The sequence below is a fragment of the Dryobates pubescens genome, chromosome 8, assembly GCF_014839835.1.
Source record: "Dryobates pubescens isolate bDryPub1 chromosome 8, bDryPub1.pri, whole genome shotgun sequence".
Taxonomy (NCBI): Eukaryota; Metazoa; Chordata; class Aves; order Piciformes; family Picidae; genus Dryobates; species Dryobates pubescens.
In genome coordinates, this window is record NC_071619.1 from 41,093,050 (window position 1) to 41,116,778 (window position 23,729).

Consider the following 23,729-nt stretch of genomic DNA (forward strand, 5'->3'; position numbering starts at 1 on the left):
GGCTTGCTTGCTCTGCTTGCTCTCACTGTGGGCCAGGAGTAGAAACCAGCTGAAGGAACACCTGTCAGTGCCAGTGCCCGGGGAAAGGTATGGAGCAGCACTTGTGTTCTGGAGCTGGAGAAAGGTGTGAGGTGGACACTGAGCTGTGATGGCTGTGCCAGAGCAGGGTCTGTACACACATGGAGATATCTGAGAAACTCTAAGTAATAAAACCTGAGCTGTCTCTGGAGCTCAGACTTCAGCTGCCAGACCTCTAGTTTTCATCCACAGACTTTCACAGGTGTTCACTCTGCTTTTCATGCCCACTGACTGGAAGAATGCCTCTGTGAAGGTCCAAGTGCTCATCTGCAGCATGAATGTGAGGCAGTTCCTCCATGAGCCACAAATGTCCCCAGCTTCCCCTGGCCCTGCACTTCTCGTGACATCAAAAGTATAAAGAGTGTGAGATCAAGCAAGTGGTGACAGAAGGCAGTGAAGCCATCATTATTTGTTCAGAAAATGGTTTAATGATGCAGAGCCACACTGCTGTAGCTGTCTGCTGACACAGGCAGCAGCTGAATTTGTTTCTTCTGCCCAACAAGTTTAGACTTAGACGTAATGGACACAGTCTGACTGCCTGCATCTGTTTAGGGATTGTCCTCAAAGCCTATGTGTGTCCTGAATACTCTTTGATGCTTACAACTTCCCCTGCAGAGCAGTCTCAGAACCTGTTATGTATTGCAGAGTTTGTAAGCCCCACAGGAGGGAGTCTCAACCTGTATTTAAACATTGCACCTATCCACCCATGGTATATGTCACCTGTGATAAGGTTTGGTAAGGGCTGATTTCTGCTTTCTCTGAACAAGAGCAGTGGATCCCACGGGGCTGCACACTCTTCAGTCAACAGGGCTCAGGTCTCAGGAGTGGGGTCTGGCAAACTTTGGAAAGTCTATGGGAAAAACCCTGACACATGCATATGGTTGTAACAGCTTTACTGCTGGTTTTACAGGGAAGTTTTCTTCTAGCAAGCACAAAGTCATTGCTCTTTGTTCCCCTCCCTGTTACTTTATGAAAGCAATTTATTTTGGCCATGTTTAAAGTAAAAGAGAATAAGAAGACCCAAAGTATGGCTAAAAGAGAGGAGTCATGGAAATACACACACACAAAAAAAGCCCTGGGAGATAAGAAATAAAGCTCCTAAATGTGGTCTAGCCTCATGAGGGCAGAAAGCATTTACTATTGGCAACACTTTGCAGTGCAGTGATTACCTGAGCTGAAAGGCTGAGCCAAAAGGACTGCTTCAGATGGTGGAGGTGTGTATCTGGCAACAGGCAGCTCTAGTTGAAAGATGCACAGCGTCTTTATCCACTCAGTAAATCAGTATTGGTGACACAGAAGCCTTGCCAGTTCATGGATGTAAGAGCAGAGTTGTGAAGGTGGAAATAAAGCACAAAGCCTTACTATGCAGAGAAGGCCAAAGGTGAAGGAGTTAAGCTTGAGAGGGCTACTGCAAATGAGGTCTGGAGTGCAGGGACCAGGAGTGACACCTGCAGCCTGCAGCACAGCTCAGGAAGGGAATAGGTCACGAATTTGAAGGACTTCTAAAGCAGCCAACATAGGCAGATTGAGAGCCTCCAAGCATGGAATGGGTCCAGAGAAAACAGGGAGCTTATAAAAGATTCATGCCTACCATGTTTAATGTTTCTGGTGGAGAACGCTTTGATACTGTTGCCTTCAGAAGACTTGACAAAGGTTATAAACCTACCACTTTTGAGGGTAAAATTCAAGTCCTGTATCTTTACCTGTGTTTTCTTTGCCCTTACTGAGACAATAGAAATGGAAAATAAATTTGTAGGCATATTCTTGCATATTCTTGTGAAACAGAGGACAGCAGTAGCCTTAATGACTCATAAACTCAAAAGGGGGATTTCTTAAAGTGGTTTCCCATTTCTGTCTCCTCTAAATCTTGGCTTAACAAGTGGTTTTCTTTATAAATGATCAGAAGTTCCTTTTCTACCTTCAGGCTGGCAAATACACATGGTATATAAAAAGTGCTCCAAGTACTTCAAGTACAATTGCCAGTGGAGCTTTCCATATGAGAAAGTAACAGGAGCTTGACAGTGCAAAACAGGTTTCTGAGATTCTGCTTGGAATAGAATAAAAGACAGAAAACCCAAATGCAAACTCTGGTGGTTACTGCAATAATCAGGCATATCTCCTATTTGAGCTGCCTACTCTGACAGCCAAGATCTTTCTTCCTCAGGCATTCTATTGTATGCCCTGATAACTAAGCAGAACAGAAATGGTATTTCTCTCCCTAAAAAGCCTCCCCTCTTTCTTTTCTCATTTCCCCACCTGCAGCTACTCTTCTGATAGGCACGTCTCCTTCAGCAGAGTGCTTTCTATCAGATCAGGTTTTGCTGGATGCCTCTGAGAGTAGTGTAACCCCTGCCCTATGCTGATGGATTGAATAAAGCCACTAATCGTTAAGTGAAAGTTACACCAGACATTGTATGGAGTGGAAGGTGGGGGCACAGTTTTCTGCTCCAGGGCTTGGCAGATTTTACAACAAAACAGCTGGCTGTGAGACATGGGTGCTGATAGAACACATTAATTACTGTCGTCAAGGTTTTAGACACACTTGTGTGCTGTTGGTAATACCAGCATGCAGGATTATCAGAGAAATTGCCTGTGAAAAAGAAAAAAAAAATTAAATGGGGAGAAGGGAAGAGAGGAAATTGGAAAGAGGGACGTCTGGTCCAGGTCCATGCTGCATTTGCATGGGCAGTCTCATCTGTTTTGACCAAAGCGCTCCTTTTCCTCTGCGTGGCTTCTACAACAGATACATAGAGTTTCTCTGAACGCAATGAGGTAGCTCAAGGCCTTTTCTGTCCTTATCATTGTAATTAGTCCAGAGAAGGGCAGCAAAGATGGTGAAGGGTTGGAGCACGGCCCTGTGAGGAGAGGCTGAGGGAGCTGGGATTGCCTAGCCTGGAGAAGAGGAGGCTCAGGGCAGACCTTACTGCTCTCTACAACTCCCTGAAGGGAGGTTGTAGCCAGGTGGGGGTTGGTCTCTTCTCTCGGGCAACCTGTGATGGAGTAAGAAGACACAGTCTCAAGCTGCACCAGGGGAGGTTTAGGCTGGATGTTAGGAAGAAATTCTTCCCAGAAAGTGAGACTGGCCATTGGAATGTGCTGCCCAGGGAGGTGGTGGAGTCACCATCACTGGAAGTGTTTGAGAAGACACTGGATGAGGTACTTGGTGCCATGGTTTAGTTGAATGGATGGTGTTGGGTGATAGGTTGGACTTGATGATCTTTAAGGTAATTCCCAAAATGATTCTATTCTATTCTATTCTATTCTATTCTATTCTATTCTATTCTATTCTATTCTATTCTATTCTGTTCTACTCTATTCTATTCTATTCTATTCTATTCTATTCTGTTCTGTTCTGTTCTATTCTATTCTATTCTATTCTATTCTATTCTATTCTATTCTATTCTATTCTATTTACACCGTAGCAGAAATCTACTGGATGATTCATAGTGACATTAGTTAGAGCCAGTCTTACATACATCACTCTTCGAAGTGATAGCTTGGCTATAGCCTGTAAAAATAATAAGCAGAGGTGAAGATATTGTGGATTTTGTTTTATGATGAAGGGATCTTAATTTGAATTTGATATATTGTTGGCTCCTTCTAGTAAAATCTGACATGTCTATATTATACATCAATTTTAGTCACATTATCAACCTAAGGCACTAAGTGGTCGAAATTTGCATTCAGTTTGCTCCTTGTAAGTCAGAAATGTTTTTCAGCCTCGTGATATTCACTTCAGCCTGGTACTAAGGCCCCTCACAATGTCTGAACATCTTTCCCTTGAGACAGGGCAGGAGGATGCAAATCTATCCCTGTGTACCCCAGTGCACAGTCTGAAAGAGACAGATGAGAGTCCATGGTGAAGCTGGCTCCAAAACCAGTACAGGTAAATCAGTAGGTAGGACAGTTCCAAGCCAGCATCTTCTGCTTTTTGGCAGCACAATAACAATTTCCATGAAGTGTTGCCTTGAAATAGCTGTGCTGTTTCTAATGCCCATGAGTTCCATGCAGTGCACTACCTGAACTTACCTTGAGAGATTTTGTCTACATTTATATTGTCATTTTTTTGTTGTTTTGGGGGTTTCTGATGTAGTTTTTTTCCCATGTGCAAAAGAATAACACATGTTTTCCTGGCCAAATGGTGCAAGGTGGCCTCCAGCCATACTTCTCCAGGCCAAGACCTACTAAATGGGGCTGTTCACCCTAAAAATTGTTTCACAGAGGCATGGAAAGAGGGGTAGTGAATGGCATTCCCATGTCAGCACACTGCCCTTACTCTGGAGACCCATGGCCACTGGGACCAGTTAAAACAGCTCAGTTCATTACATCTGTTCTTATGCAACCACGGACACACATGGCTCTGTCCTCCCAAGGACATAGCATGGCCTCAAGCTACTTGCTTATGATTTAAAGAATGTTGCCTATGATCTGCTGCCCTGAGTCCTGCATCTATCTCCTGACCACAGAGACCCATATGCTCTTTCTGTGTTGAACTTGAGGTCCTACAGAGCAGAGGTGGGCTATACTTTTGGGACTACTACCCTCTATACCAAGCTGGATCTGAGCAGGGCAACAAAGCTGGGGAGGGGTTTGGAGCACAGCCCTATGAGGAGAGGCTGAGGGAACTGGTGTTTTTTAGCCTGGAGAAGAGGAGGCTCAGAGGAGACCTTATTGCTGTCTACAACTCCCTGAAGGGAGGTTGTAGCCAGGAGGAGGTTGGTCTCTTCTCCCAGGCAGCCAGCACAGAACAAGAGGACACAGTCTCAAGCTGCGCCAGGGGAAGTTTAGGCTGGATGTTAGGAAGAAGTTCTTCATAGAAAGATTGGCCATTGGAATGTGCTGCCTGGGGAGGTGGTGGAGTCACCATCACTGGAGGTGTTCAGGAAGAGACTGGATGAGGCACTTGGTGCCATGGTTTAGTTGATTAGACGGTGTTGGGTGACAGGTTGGACTTGATGATCTCTGAGGTCTTTTCCAACCTGGTTAATTCTATTCTATTCTATTCTATTCTATTCTATTCTATTCTATTCTATTCTATTCTATTCTATTCTATTCTATGCTATTCCATTCCATTCCATTCCATTCTATTCCATTCCATTCCATTCCATTCCATTCCATTCCATTCCATTCCATTCCATTCCATTCCATTCCATTATGGATCATGACAGTTTGTGGCACCACTTACAGCCAGTACAAGAAGATTGGGAACTTTTTTTGCAAACAGAGGACATCTAGCCTGTGCCACTGGTTCATCTATTCACAACTTGACTTTGCTGATGGTTGTCTTATGGCCTGGAGTTTGTACCACTGACACTGGCACACGGGAGGTAGGGATAAGGCTGAAGGTTATGGAATTGTGCCCTGGCAGCTGTGCTCCTCTGTACCCCTATGGACTGCAATGGGTTTCCTGAATTTGGCTGCTCATTTGAGGGACATCATCTGGAGTACAGTAGCCAAGATGAGTTGCAGTTTGTTCCTTTGTCAAAGTGAGATCCAGATTTCCTTCTGCCATGTGATAGAACTTCATATTTCTGTTTAATTTCTACTGGCATCTTACCCTCAGTCTGTACAGAAGCCAGCTGAGGCAGGGCTACATTTGCTAAGTCATTCATAGAATCAGTAAAGTTGGAAAAGAGCTCAGAGATCAAGTCCAACCTGTCACCCAACACCTCAGGACTAACTAAACCATGGCTTCAAGTGCCATGTCCCATCCCTTTTTGAACACCTCCAGGGATGGTGACTCCACCACCTCCCTGGGCAGCACATTCCAATGGCCAATTACTCTTTCTAGGAACAAGAACTGAGAGTAAATGTCACTAAGTTTCTGGCATTCAGTCTCTTTCTGTTTTCTAGTCATGATGGCTTAACTTTGAGCTTGGAGGTAAGTGACAAGTCTCACTGTTTTCCAGCACAAGCTGAAGGTTTCTGATCAGGGTGAAGGAAGCTGTTAACTTTGTAATGCAGAGCAAGGCTGTCTCTGCTGGACAAGGTCATTACAAAGCTGAGCTACCTCTTTTTAAGCCCTGCCTGCCACTTTCACATGCAATGGGGTAGAGGTCAGGCCACAATGCTGCAACTGGTCATTAAGAGAAAAAGCAACTGACCTTTTTTGCTTGCATTAACTTTAGTGATCTCCAGCCCTGGAGTGCTTATTTTGAGAACCATTCTGTCCCTGCCACTGCACCAAGGAGACAGAATAATGTCATTATTGTTGTTTGTTTTGGTTGAAGAAAAAGCACTCTAAACCTCCAATAAATATCTTCTTGTTAGCAATTGGAAACATATAATTAGGAGGGAGTCTCCAGTTATTTTAACGAGATTTCGGTTTCCTCTCTCTCTCTCTCTCTCACTGTTGCTCCCTTTCCCAATTTTAACGAGATATCAATTTCCTCCCTTCTCATTTGCAGATGCCTTTCCAATAAAACAGACAGCTTTGATTTTCATTTTAGCATGCATTCTTAGCCCTAATTTATTTGCCTGCCCAAGCCCCCGCCACACTCTCCATGTGCTAAGCGGCTGTTAATCGCTGAAAAATTAACAAGGTGTTTAACGCCAAAAACCCAGAGACTCTTTCTTGTTAGGTGGAAAGGCTTGTATTTTCCTCACATGCCCAAAGCTCAATTAATTCTAGGCATTGAGGGCAACACAGAACAGCCTTTTGCAGCTACACCCTGTCTCTCCTGTACTACGCTGCTCCTACTCTGTACCATCTCTATCTTTCTGCAGATCTCTGGCTCGGCCTTCTTCCCTACAAGCCAGAAAAGAAATCCTGCACTTTCCTCTGGTAAAATTGACTCAAAGCCAGTTTATTTTAATTGCAGAAATGCTGTCAGTCTGTGGGCAGCCCAGCAGGGCCTGGAAGATTTGTAGGTGTTGAACGCATGAAGAGAGGGACCTTTCTCAGCGCAGCTGATTCAGTACGGCCAATTCTTCCCCTGAGGTTTGGGGAGATGCAGCCTTGGCAAGCTGGTCAGTAAACTGTTTATTTATGAAAAGTTATTTTTATTTCATTTAAATAGCTCTTTAAGACTTGCAGAAATCCTGAAACAGAAGGGAGTAGAGATCACCTTGTGGCAAAGAAGCTGAGCTTTGTGTTTTATTCAGCCTAGCTACCAGATGAGGTTTTCTGTAGGTCTGATACGTCATTTCTGTTACCTGAGACATGCCATCACAGAGTCCTTTACTAGTTCTTACATCTGCAGGACCAAGATGGGTCCTTGTTTGCCTTTTGTCTGATGTCCAAGGAAGATGGTAGATGTTGCCACAGTTTCTAGTGCTGCAGGATGATGAAAATGCTTTACTACAGAAAGTGGCCCTGTTGACCAGTCCTGGAGCATTTTTCCTCTCTTACTCTGTTACAGATGGACAAGTGGCTTGCACTTGCTGTCTCCTCTCAGTTTTACCCAGATGCAATGCTGGTGTGGTGTCAGAAAACCTTTTTTCCTCTTTTACTCTGTTACAGATGGAAAAGTGGCTTGTACTTACTGTGTCCTCTCAGTTTTACCCAGATGCAATGCTAGTGTGGCATCAGAAACCTTTTGTTCCCTTTGTTTCCAAACAAGTTGTGGTGGTTTAAGCCTTAACTGGGAGTTAAGGGCCCCATGCTCTTTAACATCTTTGTTGATGATCTGGATGAGGGCATTGAGTCCATCATCAGTGAATTTGCTGACGACACCAAGCTGGGGGCAGGAGTTGATCTGCTGGAGGGTAGAGAGGCTCTGCAGAGGGACCTCAACAGGCTGGACAGATGGGCAGAGTCCAAGGGCATGAGATTGAACACATCCAAGTGCCAGGTTCTGCACATTGGCCACAGCAACCCCATGCAGAGCTACAGGCTGGGGTCAGAGTGGCTGGAGAGCAGCCAGGCAGAGAGGGACCTGGGGGTGCTGGTCGATAGTAGGCTGAACATGAGCCTGCAGTGTGCCCAGGAAGCCAAGAGGGCCAATGGCATCCTGGCCTGCATCAGGAACAGTGTGGCCAGCAGGAGCAGGGAGGTCATTCTGCCCCTGCACACTGCACTGGTTAGGCCACACCTTGAGTCCTGTGTCCAGTTCTGGGCCCCTCAGTTTAGGAAGGAGGTTGACTTGCTGGAGCGTGTCCAGAGAAGGGCAATGAAGTTGATGAAAGGTTTGGAACAGAGCCCTGTGAGGAGAGACTGAGGGAGCTGGGGTTGCTTAGCCTGGAGAAGAGGAGACTCAGGGGTGACCTTATTACTCTCTACAACTACCTGAAGGGAGGTTGTAGACAGGCAGAGGTTGGACTCTTCTCCCAAGCAGACAGTATCCGAACAAGAGGACACAGTCTCAGGCTGCGCCAGGGGAGGTTTAGGTTGGATGTTAGGAGGAAGTTCTATACAGAGAGAGTGATTGCCCATTGGAATGGGCTGCCTGAGGAGGTGGTGGAGTTGCCATCATTGAGAGAGTTCAGGAGGAGACTTGATGGGGTGCTTGGTGCCATGGGTTAGTTGTTTGGGTGGTGTTGGATTGGTTGATGGGTTGGACGCAATGATCTTGAAGATCTCTTCCAACCTGGTTTATTCTATGTAATTCTATGTAATTTAAGAGCTCAGATGGGAGCAAGGTTGAGAATCTCTCCCCTGCTACCCCCTCCTCCCTCCCACCAGAGAGGGTAAAAAAAGGAAAGAGCAAATCCACCAAGCAATAATTTGGAGTCGGCCTGGAAGTAGAGAGGTAAAGAGTTGTCTTTAAACATTATATATATATAGCAATAACAGGTAAGGTTCACAAGGGCAAGGAACAAGTATGGATGGGAGGGGAACAAAGAAGAAGAATACAAAACCAGTCTCTCTCTGAAGAGGCACAGAGGCAGCAGGGAGAAGGATCAGGCCTGACCACGTGGCAGAGGAGCAGGAAGGCAGCTGCAGTAGCTCTCATCCAGGAGAGGCAGGAGCCAAAAGGAGACCTAATAGCTGCGATGTCCTGCTTTTTATACCCTAGCTGGGCAGGGAGGGGGGAAGTGGAACAGACTCAGTTTCCCAGGGGGAAAACACTCTGCAGGGAGGGCAAAGTATCCTCAAGGCCTCTGCCCTGTTTTGGTTTTGTTTTCAGAATGGGTGTTAACCCACCACACAAGTAATCTTCTGTAAGAGTCATCTTCTTGGCCATTATGCCTCAGTCAAAGTGAAGTCACTGGACTCTGCAGAAGAATAAGCAAGGTCAAGCTCTGAAACTTTCTGAAGTTCTATGTGGGAGATTGGACAAAATGGCCAAATTGCTTTCTGATCCCAGTTCTGTGAATTTTCATGTATGTTCTCGTGACTTCCTCTTAAAATGGAGTTTTAATCTGCTTAGGAGGTGAGATGTCAAAAATCTCTATGCTTTGATCAGTTCCCAAAATTAACAATGATTGGAATTTGAACTTTAAGTCTGTAAGTCTTTAATTCTGAGGTTTGTATCTCCATGACCACAAATTATAGGTAATAATTAGCCCACATCTAATTTATCAAAGTCAGATGTAAAACATATGCTGCCCAAAGGACTGAGTTTCTTGCAGGATTTGGTCATAGGTGATAAAAAGTTGGATTGTTTCCCCCAGACATGTACAAATCTACTTAACCAAAGCACTAAAAATGTGTTGGCAAATGCCCAGGGCAAGGCATTTGTGTATAGAGCTCCATCTGAATGGTAGTGCCAAGGAGAGTGATCCAGGGGAAGCAACTACCTGTACCTGTACCTGCCCCTGTACTTGTTAGGTCACATCTTGAGTCCTGTGTCCAGTTCTAGGCCCCTCAGTTTAAGAAGGACATTGAGACTCTTGAATGTGTCCAGAGAAGGGCAACGAGGCTGGGGAGGGGTCTGCAGCACAGCCCTGTGAGGAGAGGCTGAGGGAGCTGGGGTTGCTTAGCCTGGAGAAGAGGAGGCTCAGGGGAGACCTTCTTGCTGTCTACAACTACCTGAAGGGAGGTTGTAGCCAGGTGGGGGTTGGTCTCTTCTCCCAGGCAACCAGCAGCAGAACAAGAGAACACAGTCTCAAGCTGTGCCAGGGGAGGTTTAGGCTGGAGGTGAGGAGAAAGTTCTTCACAGAGAGAGTTGTTAGCCATTGGAAAATGCTGCCCATGGAGGTGGTGGAGTCACCATCCCTGGAGGGGAATGGATGTGGCACTTGAAACCATGGTTTAGTTAGTCCTGAGGTGTTGGGTGACAGGTTGGACTTGATGATGTCTGAGGTCTTTTCCAACCTTATTGATTCTATGATTCTACCTGTAATACCCCTGAGCAAGGTCAGAGTGAGGAACAAGGCAGAGGAACTTCAAGGGGAGCACTGCTTCACTAGTTATGTAAAGAATCTAATATCTAAGTATGAAACCTTTGTGTTGTTTCATGCTGGGGTACCCAATTTCTTCTTGTATCCAAGAGGCCCTTTGTGAGCATTGGACTTGTTATTCAGCCTCCGTACTCAGACATGGTTCTTAGTTGCTTTAGTTAAACTTTTATCAATTCCCTCATTTGTATCCATGCCATTTGGCTTAAGAAAAGCTGCTAAGAGTTGGGCAGGGTGGATGGAAGATGCAGCTGTGCAGCTGCATGGCAGTTAATGCACAGTGTGATCCAGGCAAGTACAGACTGCAGGTGATGCTGCTGGGTGCAACTGAAGTCACTCAGGCTGAGTGAATCCACACCTGTTTCTACTGGTGTAGTTAAGTCCTTTACTAGAGGAAGATAATCTGTACCAGGATAAGCATAAAAGTGTGACTGTATCCACAGCTGGGGCAATAATTCAAAGGTAAAAACACAGTCAAGCCTCTAAGCAGAACATTTTATGCTGATACAGAAAAGTATGCCCAACAAGGCCAAATGTGTAGACTACAGTGAAAGACAATTGCTCCTTCCAAAAGGGAGGGATCTTTAACAGCCAAGATCCTATGTACTCAGAGCAGGCATTAGTGTGAAACAGACATATGTAAGGTTCTGTAAGTTCACTTAATAACAATATTGTTCTGGAGGAAACAGCTGCTCTCTCCTCTTTTCTATACTGGTGCATACATATTTTTCAACGCCATCCCTTAGGATGCCAACAGTCTGTGGAAAAGACCTCTGCATATAATTGTTTGTCTCAGCACAGATAATGTGGATCTTCTGGATGAAATGTAGCACAAAAGTGGAGCCAAAAGAGTGTTAAAAATTACTCATTCCAAATTAATCCCTTCCCCCCCCCACACACACACCTTTTTTTGGCCATTTTATTGGATGCTGGAACACAGCAGGATGCAGGATGCCAGAAGACACAAAGGTTGACTTCTCTTAAGATATGGGAAGAGAGGGATCTCAGTCAGTCACATCAGCTGGGTAGTTCTGAGAAATCTCAAGATCTCTGTTTCTGTGAAGACTGCAATACCATAGTCAGACAGCTTTAAACTCTCATAGTTAGCATAAGCTGAATCAAAATGAAGGCATTTTTCAAGCAGAGTAGAAAATACAGAATCATAAAATCATAGTTTAACATAAAGCACTGGTCAGTCATTTCACAAAGGAAAGATACAAATGATATTACCGTTACTCATTAAAGTGAACAGAGCTAATAACAACATGAAGGTCTCACAAATGCATATTGAACACACATACACATTTGTACATTTCAATTCATAGGTTTTTTGAAAAAATATTGCCATTCAGAATCAAAATCATACAATCAATAAGGTTGGAAGAGACCTCAGAGATCATCAAGTCCAACCTGTCACCCAACACCTCAGGACTAACTAAACCATGGCTCCAAGTGCCACGTCCAGACTCCTCTTGAACACCTCCAGTGATGGTGGCTCCACCCACTAACCCTCACCTGGCTACAGCCTCCCTTCAGGTAGTTGTAGAGAGCAAGAAGGTCTCCCCTGAGCCTCCTCTTCTCCAGGCTAAGCAACCCCAGCTCCCTCAGCCTCTCCTCACAGGGCTGTACTCCAGACCTCTCCCCAGCCTTGTTGCCCTTCTCTGGACACGTTTAAGTGCCTCAATGTCCTTCTTAAATTGAGGGGCCCAGAACTGGACACAGGACTCAAGGGGTGGCCTATAGAATGCTTTGATGGCAAAAGCTGTAACATGAGTTGATAGCTCAGACTTCAGGTGACTAAAATTTGGAGTTAAAATTTTAACTGTAAGAATAATGAACTACTATAGCCCTTTGCCCAGGGATGTAATAAATTCTCTGCCACTTGAAATCTCTTAATGGAGGCTCATTGTCTTCTTAAAAGTTATGCTTTGATTCCCCCATAAATCACTGGCTAAGATGAAGCAATCACTTGACAAAAACACTTTTATTATGCTATACAGAAGTCAAACTAAATCATTACAGAGTTCCCTTCTAGATTCTATAAATCTGTGCAAGCCATCCATATGGACTTTCAGTATGAAACACCAAAGAGGGTAAAGTATTACAGCTTGAGTAATGAGATAAATGTGAAGAAACCAAAACATAGGTGGGCCTCTGAGGAAAAAAAACTAATCTTTTCAGTGACATTTATTAGCTGTGGAACTCTGTCTGCAAGAGACGGTGAGAGCCAGTTCTTGAGTCATTTGAAATAGTGCTGCATTTAACAGAAGTACAGAACTGCTGAATACAGCAAAAGAAGTTTGCCTTATAGAATAGCCTAGCCTAGCCTAGCCTAGCCTAGAATAGAATAGAATAGAATAGAATAGATTTGAATTGAATTGAATTGAATTGAATTGAATTAACCAGGTTGGAAAAGACCTTTGAGATCATCAAATCCAACCTATCACCCAACACCATCTAATCAACTCCCTCTCTCAGCAAGTCAGTTCCTGGAGTTAGCCTGCAGAAGAGGAGGCTCAGGGTAGACCTTATTGCTCTCTACAACTACCTGAAGGGAGGCTGTAGACAGGTGGGGGCTGGTCTGTTCTCCCAGGCAACCAGCACCAGAACAAGAGAACAGTCTCAAGCTGTGCCAGGGGAGGTTTAGGCTGGTTGTTAGGAATAAATTCTTCACAGAGAGAGTGATTGCCCATTGGAATGTGCTGCTTGGGGAGGTGGTGGAGTCACCATCACTGGCGGTGTTTAGAAGGAGACTTAATGTGGTGCTTGGTGCCATGGTTTAGTTGATTAGATGGTGTTGCATGATAGGTTGGACTCGATGATCTCAAAGGTCTCTTCCAACCTGGTCTATTCTGTGCTATGCTATGCTATGCTATGCTATGCTATGCTATGCTACGCTATGCTATGCTATTCTATTCTACCTGAGACAGGCTTGTAGATGAGGATCTGGCAATATCTAATAATTGCTAAGTATCCAAGAATTATGTGGCTGAACTGAGACCATCACTCAAGGCAATGTTAAAAGAGATTCTGAGGATAGAATGTAAGTGGATTCTGCACTTAACAATGTATTTTACAGGAGATTATAATTTCTGTAAACACGAATCAACCACGATGTGGGGACAGTGGGGTGGGGTAAGAGGGTAATCTGTAATGGTCAGCTAAAATTGTGCCTCACTTTTAATATTTGGAAGCTTGCTTGAGTGCACCAGAAATACTGAAAGGCAGAGAAGCATAATTTCTGTGAAGGGAGATGCAATGTTTCTGTTTTTCCAGGAGTGATTCCCAACTGGTTGTGTTACTTTAAGTTGTTCTCTACTAGGACTGGAAAGGCCCAGGCTCTTCATTAAGAGTTAATTAAGTCACAGTAGCCCTTCCGTCCCATCAGGGGTTGCCTTCATTTTCAGATTTAGTTAAAGGGAATCTGTCAGGTTGGTTGGGTTTATAATGTGACTGATCTTTACAGCTGCTTAGTCCAGCAGGAAATGCCCAGAACACAACCCCAGGGCTCTGTCTCGCTAAACTAAAGCCCATCCTTCAAAAAGCACAGAACTGCCATTTTTTTCAGGGTATGTTTTATATCCCTGGGTGTGAGTCAGGATATGATAGATGCTTACATGCTGCACACTTGTACTCTGAGTGCAAGCACTAGCTGGTATTTACCTCTATGTGGTATTCAGGCTGAGCCTATGTTTGCCTCTCTTGTAAGTACAGTGAAATACTTAGACTTGAACAGGACAGCCTGGAAAGTAATCCTGCAAGGGATGCAAGGGATGCAATAGGCACAACTTTATTACTAAGAAAGCAAGTGGATTTTCAGGCAGGTAGTTAGGTACTCCACTTAGGCTGTGTTGAGAAGGGAAAATGTTCACTTCAGTGAGTTATCCACTGAGCATATATGTCTTTTAAACACCTCCAGGGGTGGAGACTTAACCACTTCCCTGGGGAACCTGTTCCAGTATTTGAGAACCTTTTCAGCCTTTCCAACCTAAACCTCTCATGGTACGGTTTGAAGACATTTCCTCTCATCCTTTCACTTGTTACTAGGAAGAAGAGACTGGCACCCACCTGGCTCCAGCCTCATTTCAGGGAGTTGTAGATCCCTCAGATTCCTCTTTTCCAGACTAAACAATCCCAGTATCCTCAGCTGCTCCTCACAAGACCTGTCCTCCAGACCCTTCACCAGCTGCCTTGCCCTTCTCTGGACCTGCTCCAGCACCTCAATGTCCTTCTTGTAATGAACAGGATAAACTTGTAAGAATTTTTTCCCCATAATAAAATAGTGTATTTCATACCAAATCTGTGAATGCTATTTCAAGAGAGAAATGAACTTACTAAAGGTGCTGCAGTAGGTCATTGAAAAGAAATAAGCCCCTGCTGTTTTCCTTACTTTAGATGTGTTACAGTAGGCAGCTGTCTCAGTCCAGAGAGGGAAAGAGACTCAGTTCTTTTGAATATGCCTGTGTTATGAAATTAGAGGCACAAACAAGGCCAAGATATCAACAGCCCTCGAGGCTATTTATTAACAGAATAAAGTGGATGGAGCAGAAGGGGAGAGAGAGCGAGAAAATGGAGAGAGCGAGAGAGAGAAGAGGAAAGGAATTATATTACCACACTCCTCACCCCCCAGGACGGTTTGGGTCTGTGGAGGAAAGCTGCTGCAGCTTTGGCTTGGAGAAGAGGTCATCCTTGTTGGCTGTGCTGTCCTCCACTGGAGGAGGGCGGGAGAGATCCCAAAGTCCAAGTCCAAGCCCTTCTCTGAGCAGCTCCATGAGTTGCAGCAGGTGGAACTTAGGACATGGAGAGAGGGTTCCTCCTGGTCTGCTGCCTCCAGGCTCCATGGTGATGTCTTTTCTCCTGTGTCTGTCCTTTTCTCTCCTGGTATTCTCTTCATTTTGCTTGACAGCAGCATTGCCCAGGTCTTTCCCTTCTCTCGAGCCAGTATTGCTCAGGTCTTTTGTACAGTTTTTTAGGTATGTGTCCAGGTGGTGAATGCTTTACACCATCCTCCCTTGCTGGAGTAGCTGATGGGTAGAGATGATCTTGTCTATGCACATTCCAGCGAGTTGTTACTCAGTGGCTCTGCCCAATGCACATCAGCTATTGTCTGGGCAAGCAGCAAAAGTGATTTTGTCTTTGTTGAGTCACATCAAGAGAGACAAGATTTAGTCTCTTACAACAGCTTATGTCGTAGACACTGATGTGTAATACTTCTTCCCATGGAGTAACTGTAGGTTGAAATACACTGTAGAGAGTGGTTTTCCGTAACTGTGAGAAACCCTGACTCAAGCAGTTCCTGCAATGTGTCAGCATTTTGCTGTAAGTGGTAACAACTCGTGTTCACAAACAGTTTCTGTGTGGGATTCTGTCATAACCAGCATGTACCAGAAACTTTCCTGTAGCTCAATACCAGTTAAGAGTTGAGAGACCAAGCTAACATCTTGTGATTTTTGTCAGATGTGATATTAGAAACTCAGAGGAGTTCATACAAAGCAGAACTAATCCTTAACATCAGGACTCCTGAGCTGACATAACAGGGTTGGATGGAGGCCATCCTTGCAATTGCTAACCCTGTACTGGTGCGTGCCTGCTCCTCCTTCCCATCCCAAAGTGCCCTCTTCAACCCCAGAGACTGACCTGTTACAGTGGGTTGCAAAAAACTGGCAAGGACCAGGCCTGGAAAAATTCTTTTCTTTAGTGTCAATTGTGGCAAAAATAACATTTTTTTTTCCTCTTTCCTTTTTTTTTTTTCCCCCACCATGAAAACTATATCCAAGTAATTCCATATTTTGTACTTGAATGTAGTTTCCTCTTTGGGGCCAAACGGCTTACCACATCGTCAGCACGTTTGTTCTCTGTACACATGGTATTTTGAGATGGAAGCTTATCTGGGGGAACTGTTATCTATTAAAAGCTGAATCCCCTTTTCCCTGGCTTGTTTAACAGTCCACTTCCAGGGGATTTAAATTTCTCTCATCCTTATGTTCCTATCACTGTTTGGAAATCACATGAAGGAAATGATGAGTGACAGGTGAAAGCTAGCACAGAACAGATCTCAAAGCTGGTGGCATCCTTGGCTTGGCTATAGAACACTTCATAAAGAATCCTGCATGCATGCTAGGACAATCTGAGAGCTTTGCTTCATGGACATTAAAATGAGATAATCAGTGAGCTAATCATTGGAGTACAGTTCTCTCATGACTTCACCCTCTTCACTGACTTCTGACTTCAACAAATTAATACCATGTAATGATTCACCAGAAGTTCATATACAGACTGTCATGACACTTATAAGTTATTCTCCAGGTTTACTAGAAATTATTCCTTGATACAGAATTATTCTACCCTGCATGTGCATGCACATGGACTTTCCTGGCTGAGCTCAGTGGTTCCTTTTGAACCCTAAATAAGATGCAGTGGAAAGGAACAGCTTCTCTCCAGTTATACTGCTTTTGAATGCTCATTCTTTAACAATGAGGACAGCTCTAAAAATACTTCTTAACATGAGCCAGCAGTGTGCCCAGGAGGACAAGAAGGCCAATGGCATCCTGGCCTGCATCAGGAACAGGGTGGCCAGCAGGAGCAGGGAGGTCATTCTGCCCTTGTACTCAGGACAGGATAGGCCACACCTTGAGTCCTGTGTCCAGTTCTGGGCCCCTCAGTTTAGGAAAGATGTTGAGTTGCTGGAAGGTGTCCAGAGAAGGGCACCAAAGCTGGGGAGGGGTTTGGAGCACAGCCCTGTGAGGAGAGGCTGAGGGAGCTGGGGTTGTTTAGCCTGGAGAAGAGGAGGCTCAGAGGAGACCTTCTTGCTGTCTCCAAATACCTGAAGGGAGGTTGTAGCCAGGTGGGGGTTGTTCTCTTCTCCCAGGCACCCAGCACCAGAACAAGAGAACACAGTCTTAAGCTGTGCCAGGGGCGGTTTAGGCTGGATGTTTAGGAAGAAGGTCTTCCCAGAAAGAGAGATTGGCCATTGGAATGTGCTGCCCAGGGAGGTGGTGGAGTCACTCTTCCAACCCTGACTGATACTATGATAAGAAGAGACTGGATGAGGCACTTGGTGCCATGGTTTAGTTGATTAGGTGGTGTTGGGTGATAGGTTGGACTTGATGATCTCTGAGGTCTCTTCCAACCTGGTTAATTCTATGCTATTCCATTCTTTCCTGGATTAGCCTAATTAAAGATAAAGAAATCAGTCAGATTGCCTATCTATAATTCCCTCAAACTTCTTAATTGCAGAAACACATTAGTTTAGGGAAGAATTACAGATTTTAGTGAGTGCAAAAAAGGATTATGCACACTGACTTTATTTATTTGTTTAAACCTTTGACTGAACAGACTGCCTTGCACAAACCTGAATGTTACAAGTAAGCACCCTGCCGCCTGTCTGGAGAGAGCTGCTGTAAGTCTGACTGTAAAGGGACTGTTTTATTCCCAAGGCAAAAAAAGAGATGAAGCATTCCAATGTGACAAGATTTTTCCTGCTCAGTGTTTTATTATTCCCTCTTTATTCTGAAAAGTTTACTTGCTTCATGGTATTGTGTTTTCTTTTTCAGTTGCTTTATGTCATTGCAAATATCATTCGACAGTAGTGGGCACTATGCAATGTGTCATCACATGAAACTTCACATTTGGGCATGCCTGGTGCTGTGAATTTGTATTGCATATGAATGATTGTAGTCAAACATCTTTCTGTTTCTTGTTTGCAAAATTGCTCATTCACACTTTTGACAAAACAGACCTCTGTATTTATTCTAAGCTGTACTCCCATAGATCATTACAGCAGAATCAGTAATTCAGCAATTATTTCTTAATTAATAGACACTTGAATGTGTCCAGAGAAGGGTAACGAGGATGGGGAGAGCCCTTGAGCACAGCCCTGTGAGGAGAGGCGGAGGGAGCTGGGGTTGCTTAGCCTGCAGAAGAGGAGGCTCAGGGGAGACCTTATTGCGGTCTACAACTACCTGAAGGGAGGTTGTAGCCAGGAGGGGGTTGGTCTCTTCCCCCAGGCACCCAGCACCAGAACAAGAGGACACAGTCTCAAACTGCGCCAGGGGAAGTGTAGGCTGGAGGTGAGGAGAAAGTTCTTCACTGAGAGAGTCGTTCGCCGCTGGAATGTGCTGCCCAGGGAGGTGGTGGAGTCACCATCACTGGAGGTGTTCAAGAAGAGACTGGGAGAGGCACTTGGTGCCATGGTTTAGTTGATTAGATGGTGTTGGGTGATAGGTTGGACTAATGATCTCTGAGGTCTTTTCCAGCCTGGTTAATTCTATTCTCTTCTATTAACTGGAGCATCTCTAACACAAGTTTATCATACTGGCAGTATATCAAATCCTGATCACATATGCTATGTATGGGTCTGGTCCCTCACTGTTTACTCACAAACCCCTCCAAAGCCAGTGCAAATTAATTTTCTACCTGTCCTCAGCACTGATGAGGCCACACCTTGAGAACTGTGTTCAGTTTTGGGCCCCTCACTACAAGGATGTTTAGGTGCTGGAGTATGTCCAGAGAAGGACAACGAAGCTGATGAATGGTGTGGAGAGCAGGTCTTGTGAGGAGTGGCTGAGGGAACTGGGCTTGTTGGAAAACAGGAGGCTGAGCAAAGTCCTTGTGTCTCTCTACAACTACCTTGAAGGAGGTTGGAGTGAGGTGTATGTCACTCTCTTCTCCCTAGTAATAGTTCAGAGGACAAGAGGAAATGGCCTCCAGTTAAGCCAAGGGAGGCTTAGGTTGAATATTAGAAGAAAATACTTCAATGAAAGGGTTCTTGAGCACTGGAACAAGCTCCCCCAAAAGGTGGTTGAATCTCCATCCATGGAGGTGTTGAGAAGGTTCAGTGATGTAGTGCTGAGGGACATGGTTTAACACCAGACTTGGTAGGGTCAGATAATGGTTGGACTTGATGATCTGAAGGAGCTTCTCCAGCCAAAGTGATTCCATGATTCTGTGAAAAATAATCTTTTTAATGAGGGAACAGGAATTCATAAATTCTCCCTTCTTTATCCTTTTGTCTAACCAGCCCTGCAGATGTTTCAGATTCCGTGGTTCACACATAGCCAAATCATGCTCTTGGTTTTGGGCAGCAGGAAAGAGAGGGATTTAAAAAATGGACACATGAAAGTCCCTTCTGTCTGCTGCTTATCAAATATTTCCTGGCAGCTCTCTCTAATCGCTGATCCCTCTCTCAGATTTTCTCTCTGAAGCAATTGAAGCCTGATGTTGTATAATCAACCCTCCTTCCATTTGCTGAACTTCAGAACAGCTTTTAGTAGAAACCACTTGGTAAAATCAGCTATGGTTGGACACCCTGCAAACTATCCTCAGTGCTGCTAATCAAGCATGTGACATAAATGAACCTTGTAGTTCATTCATTATGAAACATCTTGTCCTCACTCTACAAGAACTGAAACCCATCCAGTTTCCCATTTTTTTCTCAGTGGCATTTGTCAGTGTGTACTCTAGTTAATGGAAGAGTTTTATAGGGAACACACTATATAATGGCCATCCATATTGTAGAATCATAGAATCAAAAAGGTTGGAAAAGACCTCAATGATTATCAAGTCCAACCTGTCACCCAACACCTCAGGACTAACTGAACCATGGCTTCAAGTGTCATGTCCAGTCCCCTCTTGAACACCTCCAGGCACCTCCACCACCTCTCTTGGCAGCGTATTCCAGCGGTTAACAAATCTGTCTGTGAAGAACTTTCTCCTCACCTTCAGCCTAAAATTCCCCTGGCACAACTTGAGACTGTGTCCTCTTCTAGTGCTGGTTGCCTGGGAGAAGAGACCAACCCCCACCTGGCTACAACCTCCCTTCAGGGAGTTGTAGACAGCAAGAAGTTCTCCCCTGAGCCTTCTCTTCTCCAGGCTAAGCAACCCCAGCTCCCTCAGCCTCTCCTCACAGGGCTGTGCTCCAGACCCCTCCCCAGCTTTGTTGCCCTTCTCTGGACACCTTCCAGCAACTCAACATCTTTCCTAAACTGAGGGGCCCAGAACTGGACACAGGACTCAAGGTGTGGCCTAACCAGTGCTGAGTCCAGGGGCAGAATGACTTCCCTGCTCCTGCTGGCCACACTCTTCCTGATACAGACCAGGATGCCATTGGCCTTCTTGGCCCCCTGGGCACACAGCTGGCTCATGTTCAGCCTACCATCATTGAGCCCAACCTTGCTCTATCTTTACCAAATCAGGTGAAGCTGTTGGTGCCAGTAAGCTGTCAGCTTTGTCTAGGTACTCCTGATTTTACAGATTGTATTTCTTTGGAAACCATCCTCTCATGATTATGAACAATATTTTACCTGTTTGACACCTGTGAGGCTTTCTTTCCCAGGATAAGTTTTCTCCTAAAAGTAACAGTTTAATCTCAGACACTTCTCACTCAAATAGCAAACCCCTGGGACATTTCTGTGGCCTGGAATAGTGAGTAATTCCTGCAATTTTGAAAGAATTTTAATGATTTTAACAGTGGGGAGACCTTGCTCCCTACAGCTGACTGAATGGAGATTGTAGTGAGGTTGATCTTTTCTCCCAAGCAGCAAATGACAGGATAAGAGGAAATGGCCCCAGGTTGCACCAGCGGAGGTTTAGATTGGACATCAAAAGAAACTTCTTCACTGAATGGATTCTCAAACACTGGAACAGGCTCCCCAGGGAGGTGCTTGAATCCCCATTCATGGAGGTGTTTAAAGGATGCAGAAATGTGGTGCTGAGGGACATGTTTTAGCACCAGACGTGGGAGAATTAGATAATGGTTGGACTGGATGATCTTAAAGGTTCTTTCCAACCAAAACAATTGCGTGGTTCTCTGATTCTGTGATTTACTGTGTGATGAGAGTTTCCTTTTCACAGATAATCACCACAACCTTTCTGAAAGAAAACCAAATTCTTGTGTTTTCTGAGTATGCCATGCCTGCTGAAATGTCTCTTTTAGTCTCTGGTAGTTACTGTATTAATGTGTGCCAGTCCAGATAGCTACCAGGGTTCTATATAGCAATTAACAGCAGCAACATAGTTTGTATGGATTCCCAGGAAAAAAGCATTTTCTTTTCTTTTCTTTTCTTTGCTTTGCTTTTCTTTGCTTTTCTTTTATTTTCTTTTTTCTTCTCTTTTCTTCTCTTTTCTTTTCTTCTCTTTTCTTTTCTTTTCTTTTCTTTTCTTCTCTTCTCTTTTTTCTTTTCTCTTTTCTTTTCTTTTCTTTTCTTTTCTTTTCTTTTCTTTTCTTTTCTTTTCTTTTCTTTTCTTTTCTTTTCTTTTCTTTTCTTTTCTTTTCTTTTCTTTTCTTTTCTTTTCTTTTCTTTTCTTTTCTTTTCTTTTCTTTTCTTTTCTTTTCTTTCCTTTCCTTTTCTTTCCTTTTCTTTCCTTTTCTTTTCTTTCCTTTTCTTTCCTTTTCTTTCCTTTTCTTTCCTTTTCTTTTTTTCTTCCCCTACATCTTTTTTTCCTTCCCCCCCCACCCCCATCCTGCTTGAGCTATGTTTTTACATTGACTACAGCTCTTCAACAGTTCTCTGATGCCTGTAGTCTCACTTGTCCACTGTGTGGTGTTTATGAACGACTTTTTTCTATTCCTGAGTTAGATGTTGCCAGCTCTAGTCTGCATTTCACAGCATGCTTCCTTAAAAGCTCCCTAATGCTGTGCCTGCGTGACAGGCTGCACTGAGCCAGTCCTGCTACAGCCCTCAGCTTTCCCTGCCATAGTGCAATGTGTTCCTCAGGGCTGTGCAGAACACTGTGCTGGTGCACAATGACCATCTACAGAGCCTGCTTTGGCTCTCAGTGGCATTGTCTGCTGTGTGTGTACCCTAAACTTTTATATGTTGTCATATTATAGTAACCTCACCTGATGATCCACCAACTATTCAGTGCTACAGGCTGGGGTCAGGGTGGCTGGAGAGAAGCCAGGCAGAAAGGGACCTGGGGGTACTGGTTGATAGTAGGCTGAACATGAGCCAGCAGTGTGGCCAGGTGGCCAAGAAGGCCAATGGCATCCTGGCCTGCATCAGGAATAGTGTGGCCAGCAGGAGCAGGGAGGTCATTCTGCCCTGTACTCAACACTGGTTAGGCCACACCTTGAGTCCTGTGGCCAGTTCTGGGCCCCTCAATTTAAGAAGGACATTGAGACACTTGAATGTGTCCAGAGAAGGGCAACAAAACTGGGGAGGGGTCTGAAGCACAGCCCTGTGAGGAGAGGCTGAGGGAGCTGGGGTTGCTTAGCCTGGAGAAGAGGAGGCTCAGGGGAGACCTCATTGCTCTCTACAACTACCTGAAGGGAGGTTGTATCCAGGTGGGGGTTGGTCTCTTCTCCCAGGCAACCAGCACCAGAACAAGAGGACACAGTCTCAAGATGTACCAGGGAAAGTTTAGGCTCAAGGTGAAGAGAAAGTTCTTCCCAGAAAGAGAATGTGCTGCCCAGGGAGGTGGTGGAGTCACCATCCCTGGAGGTGTTCAAGAGGGGATTGGATGTGGCACTTGAAGCCATGGTTTAGTTAGTCCTGAGGTGTTGGGTGAGTGGTTTGACTTGATGATCTTTGAGGTCTTTTCCAACCTTATTGATTCCCTGATTCTATGCTTCTATGAACTATCACTCTGTCATTGCCACTTCATTCTTTGGAGACTGTTCCAGCAGCACTGGAGATTGATTTTTCAGCCAGCAGAATGATCCTTCAGCACATGGAGATCCTGGATTACATCGAGCTCCATTGTTATTTAATCTCAGGAGATTTTAAATTTAATAACCTAACAGTAACATTTTCTCACACTGTTGAGTTGCTGAAATCCCCAATGTCTTATGCAGGTAAATACCTCGATGCTCTCGTGCCCTTACTCTGAAATGCAGCAATTGTCATCATTTCACATTTGGCAGCTGTAACAGTTAGAGCTCAACCGATTGCCTCCCTGACTGTGTTTAGGGCACTGAATCTGCACGAGAGATTTTGGGGTTTTCTCAAGTTCTTCTAACACCTCTGCCTGCGTGTAAATCCACATTACAAGCAAAGCAAGTCTGCTGCATCAGGCCTGTGTTGTCCCAGCTCCTTGCAAACTCCCTCCAGATGTCAGAATAACCTCCTGCTTCGGAAAACTAATCAGAATCCACGGCGAACCACGTCCCTCTGTACAGACTCACACTGTTGCTTTTTGTACTTGAATGGCTGATCCCCTCCCTCTCCCCTGCCTCTGCTGTGCTGCCTGGCACAGGTAACAAATGCTTCATCACTGACCCGTACTGGTGTGAAGGCCCCTGGGTTCAATTAAATGGAGCAAGAGGCAGTAAATAAACCGCATGGGCCGGAGCATTAAATCACTCAGGGCAGAGAAGAATCAGATGCTGAGGTGGTTTGGTTTGGAGGTGGGCCACGTGCACTTGCACCCAC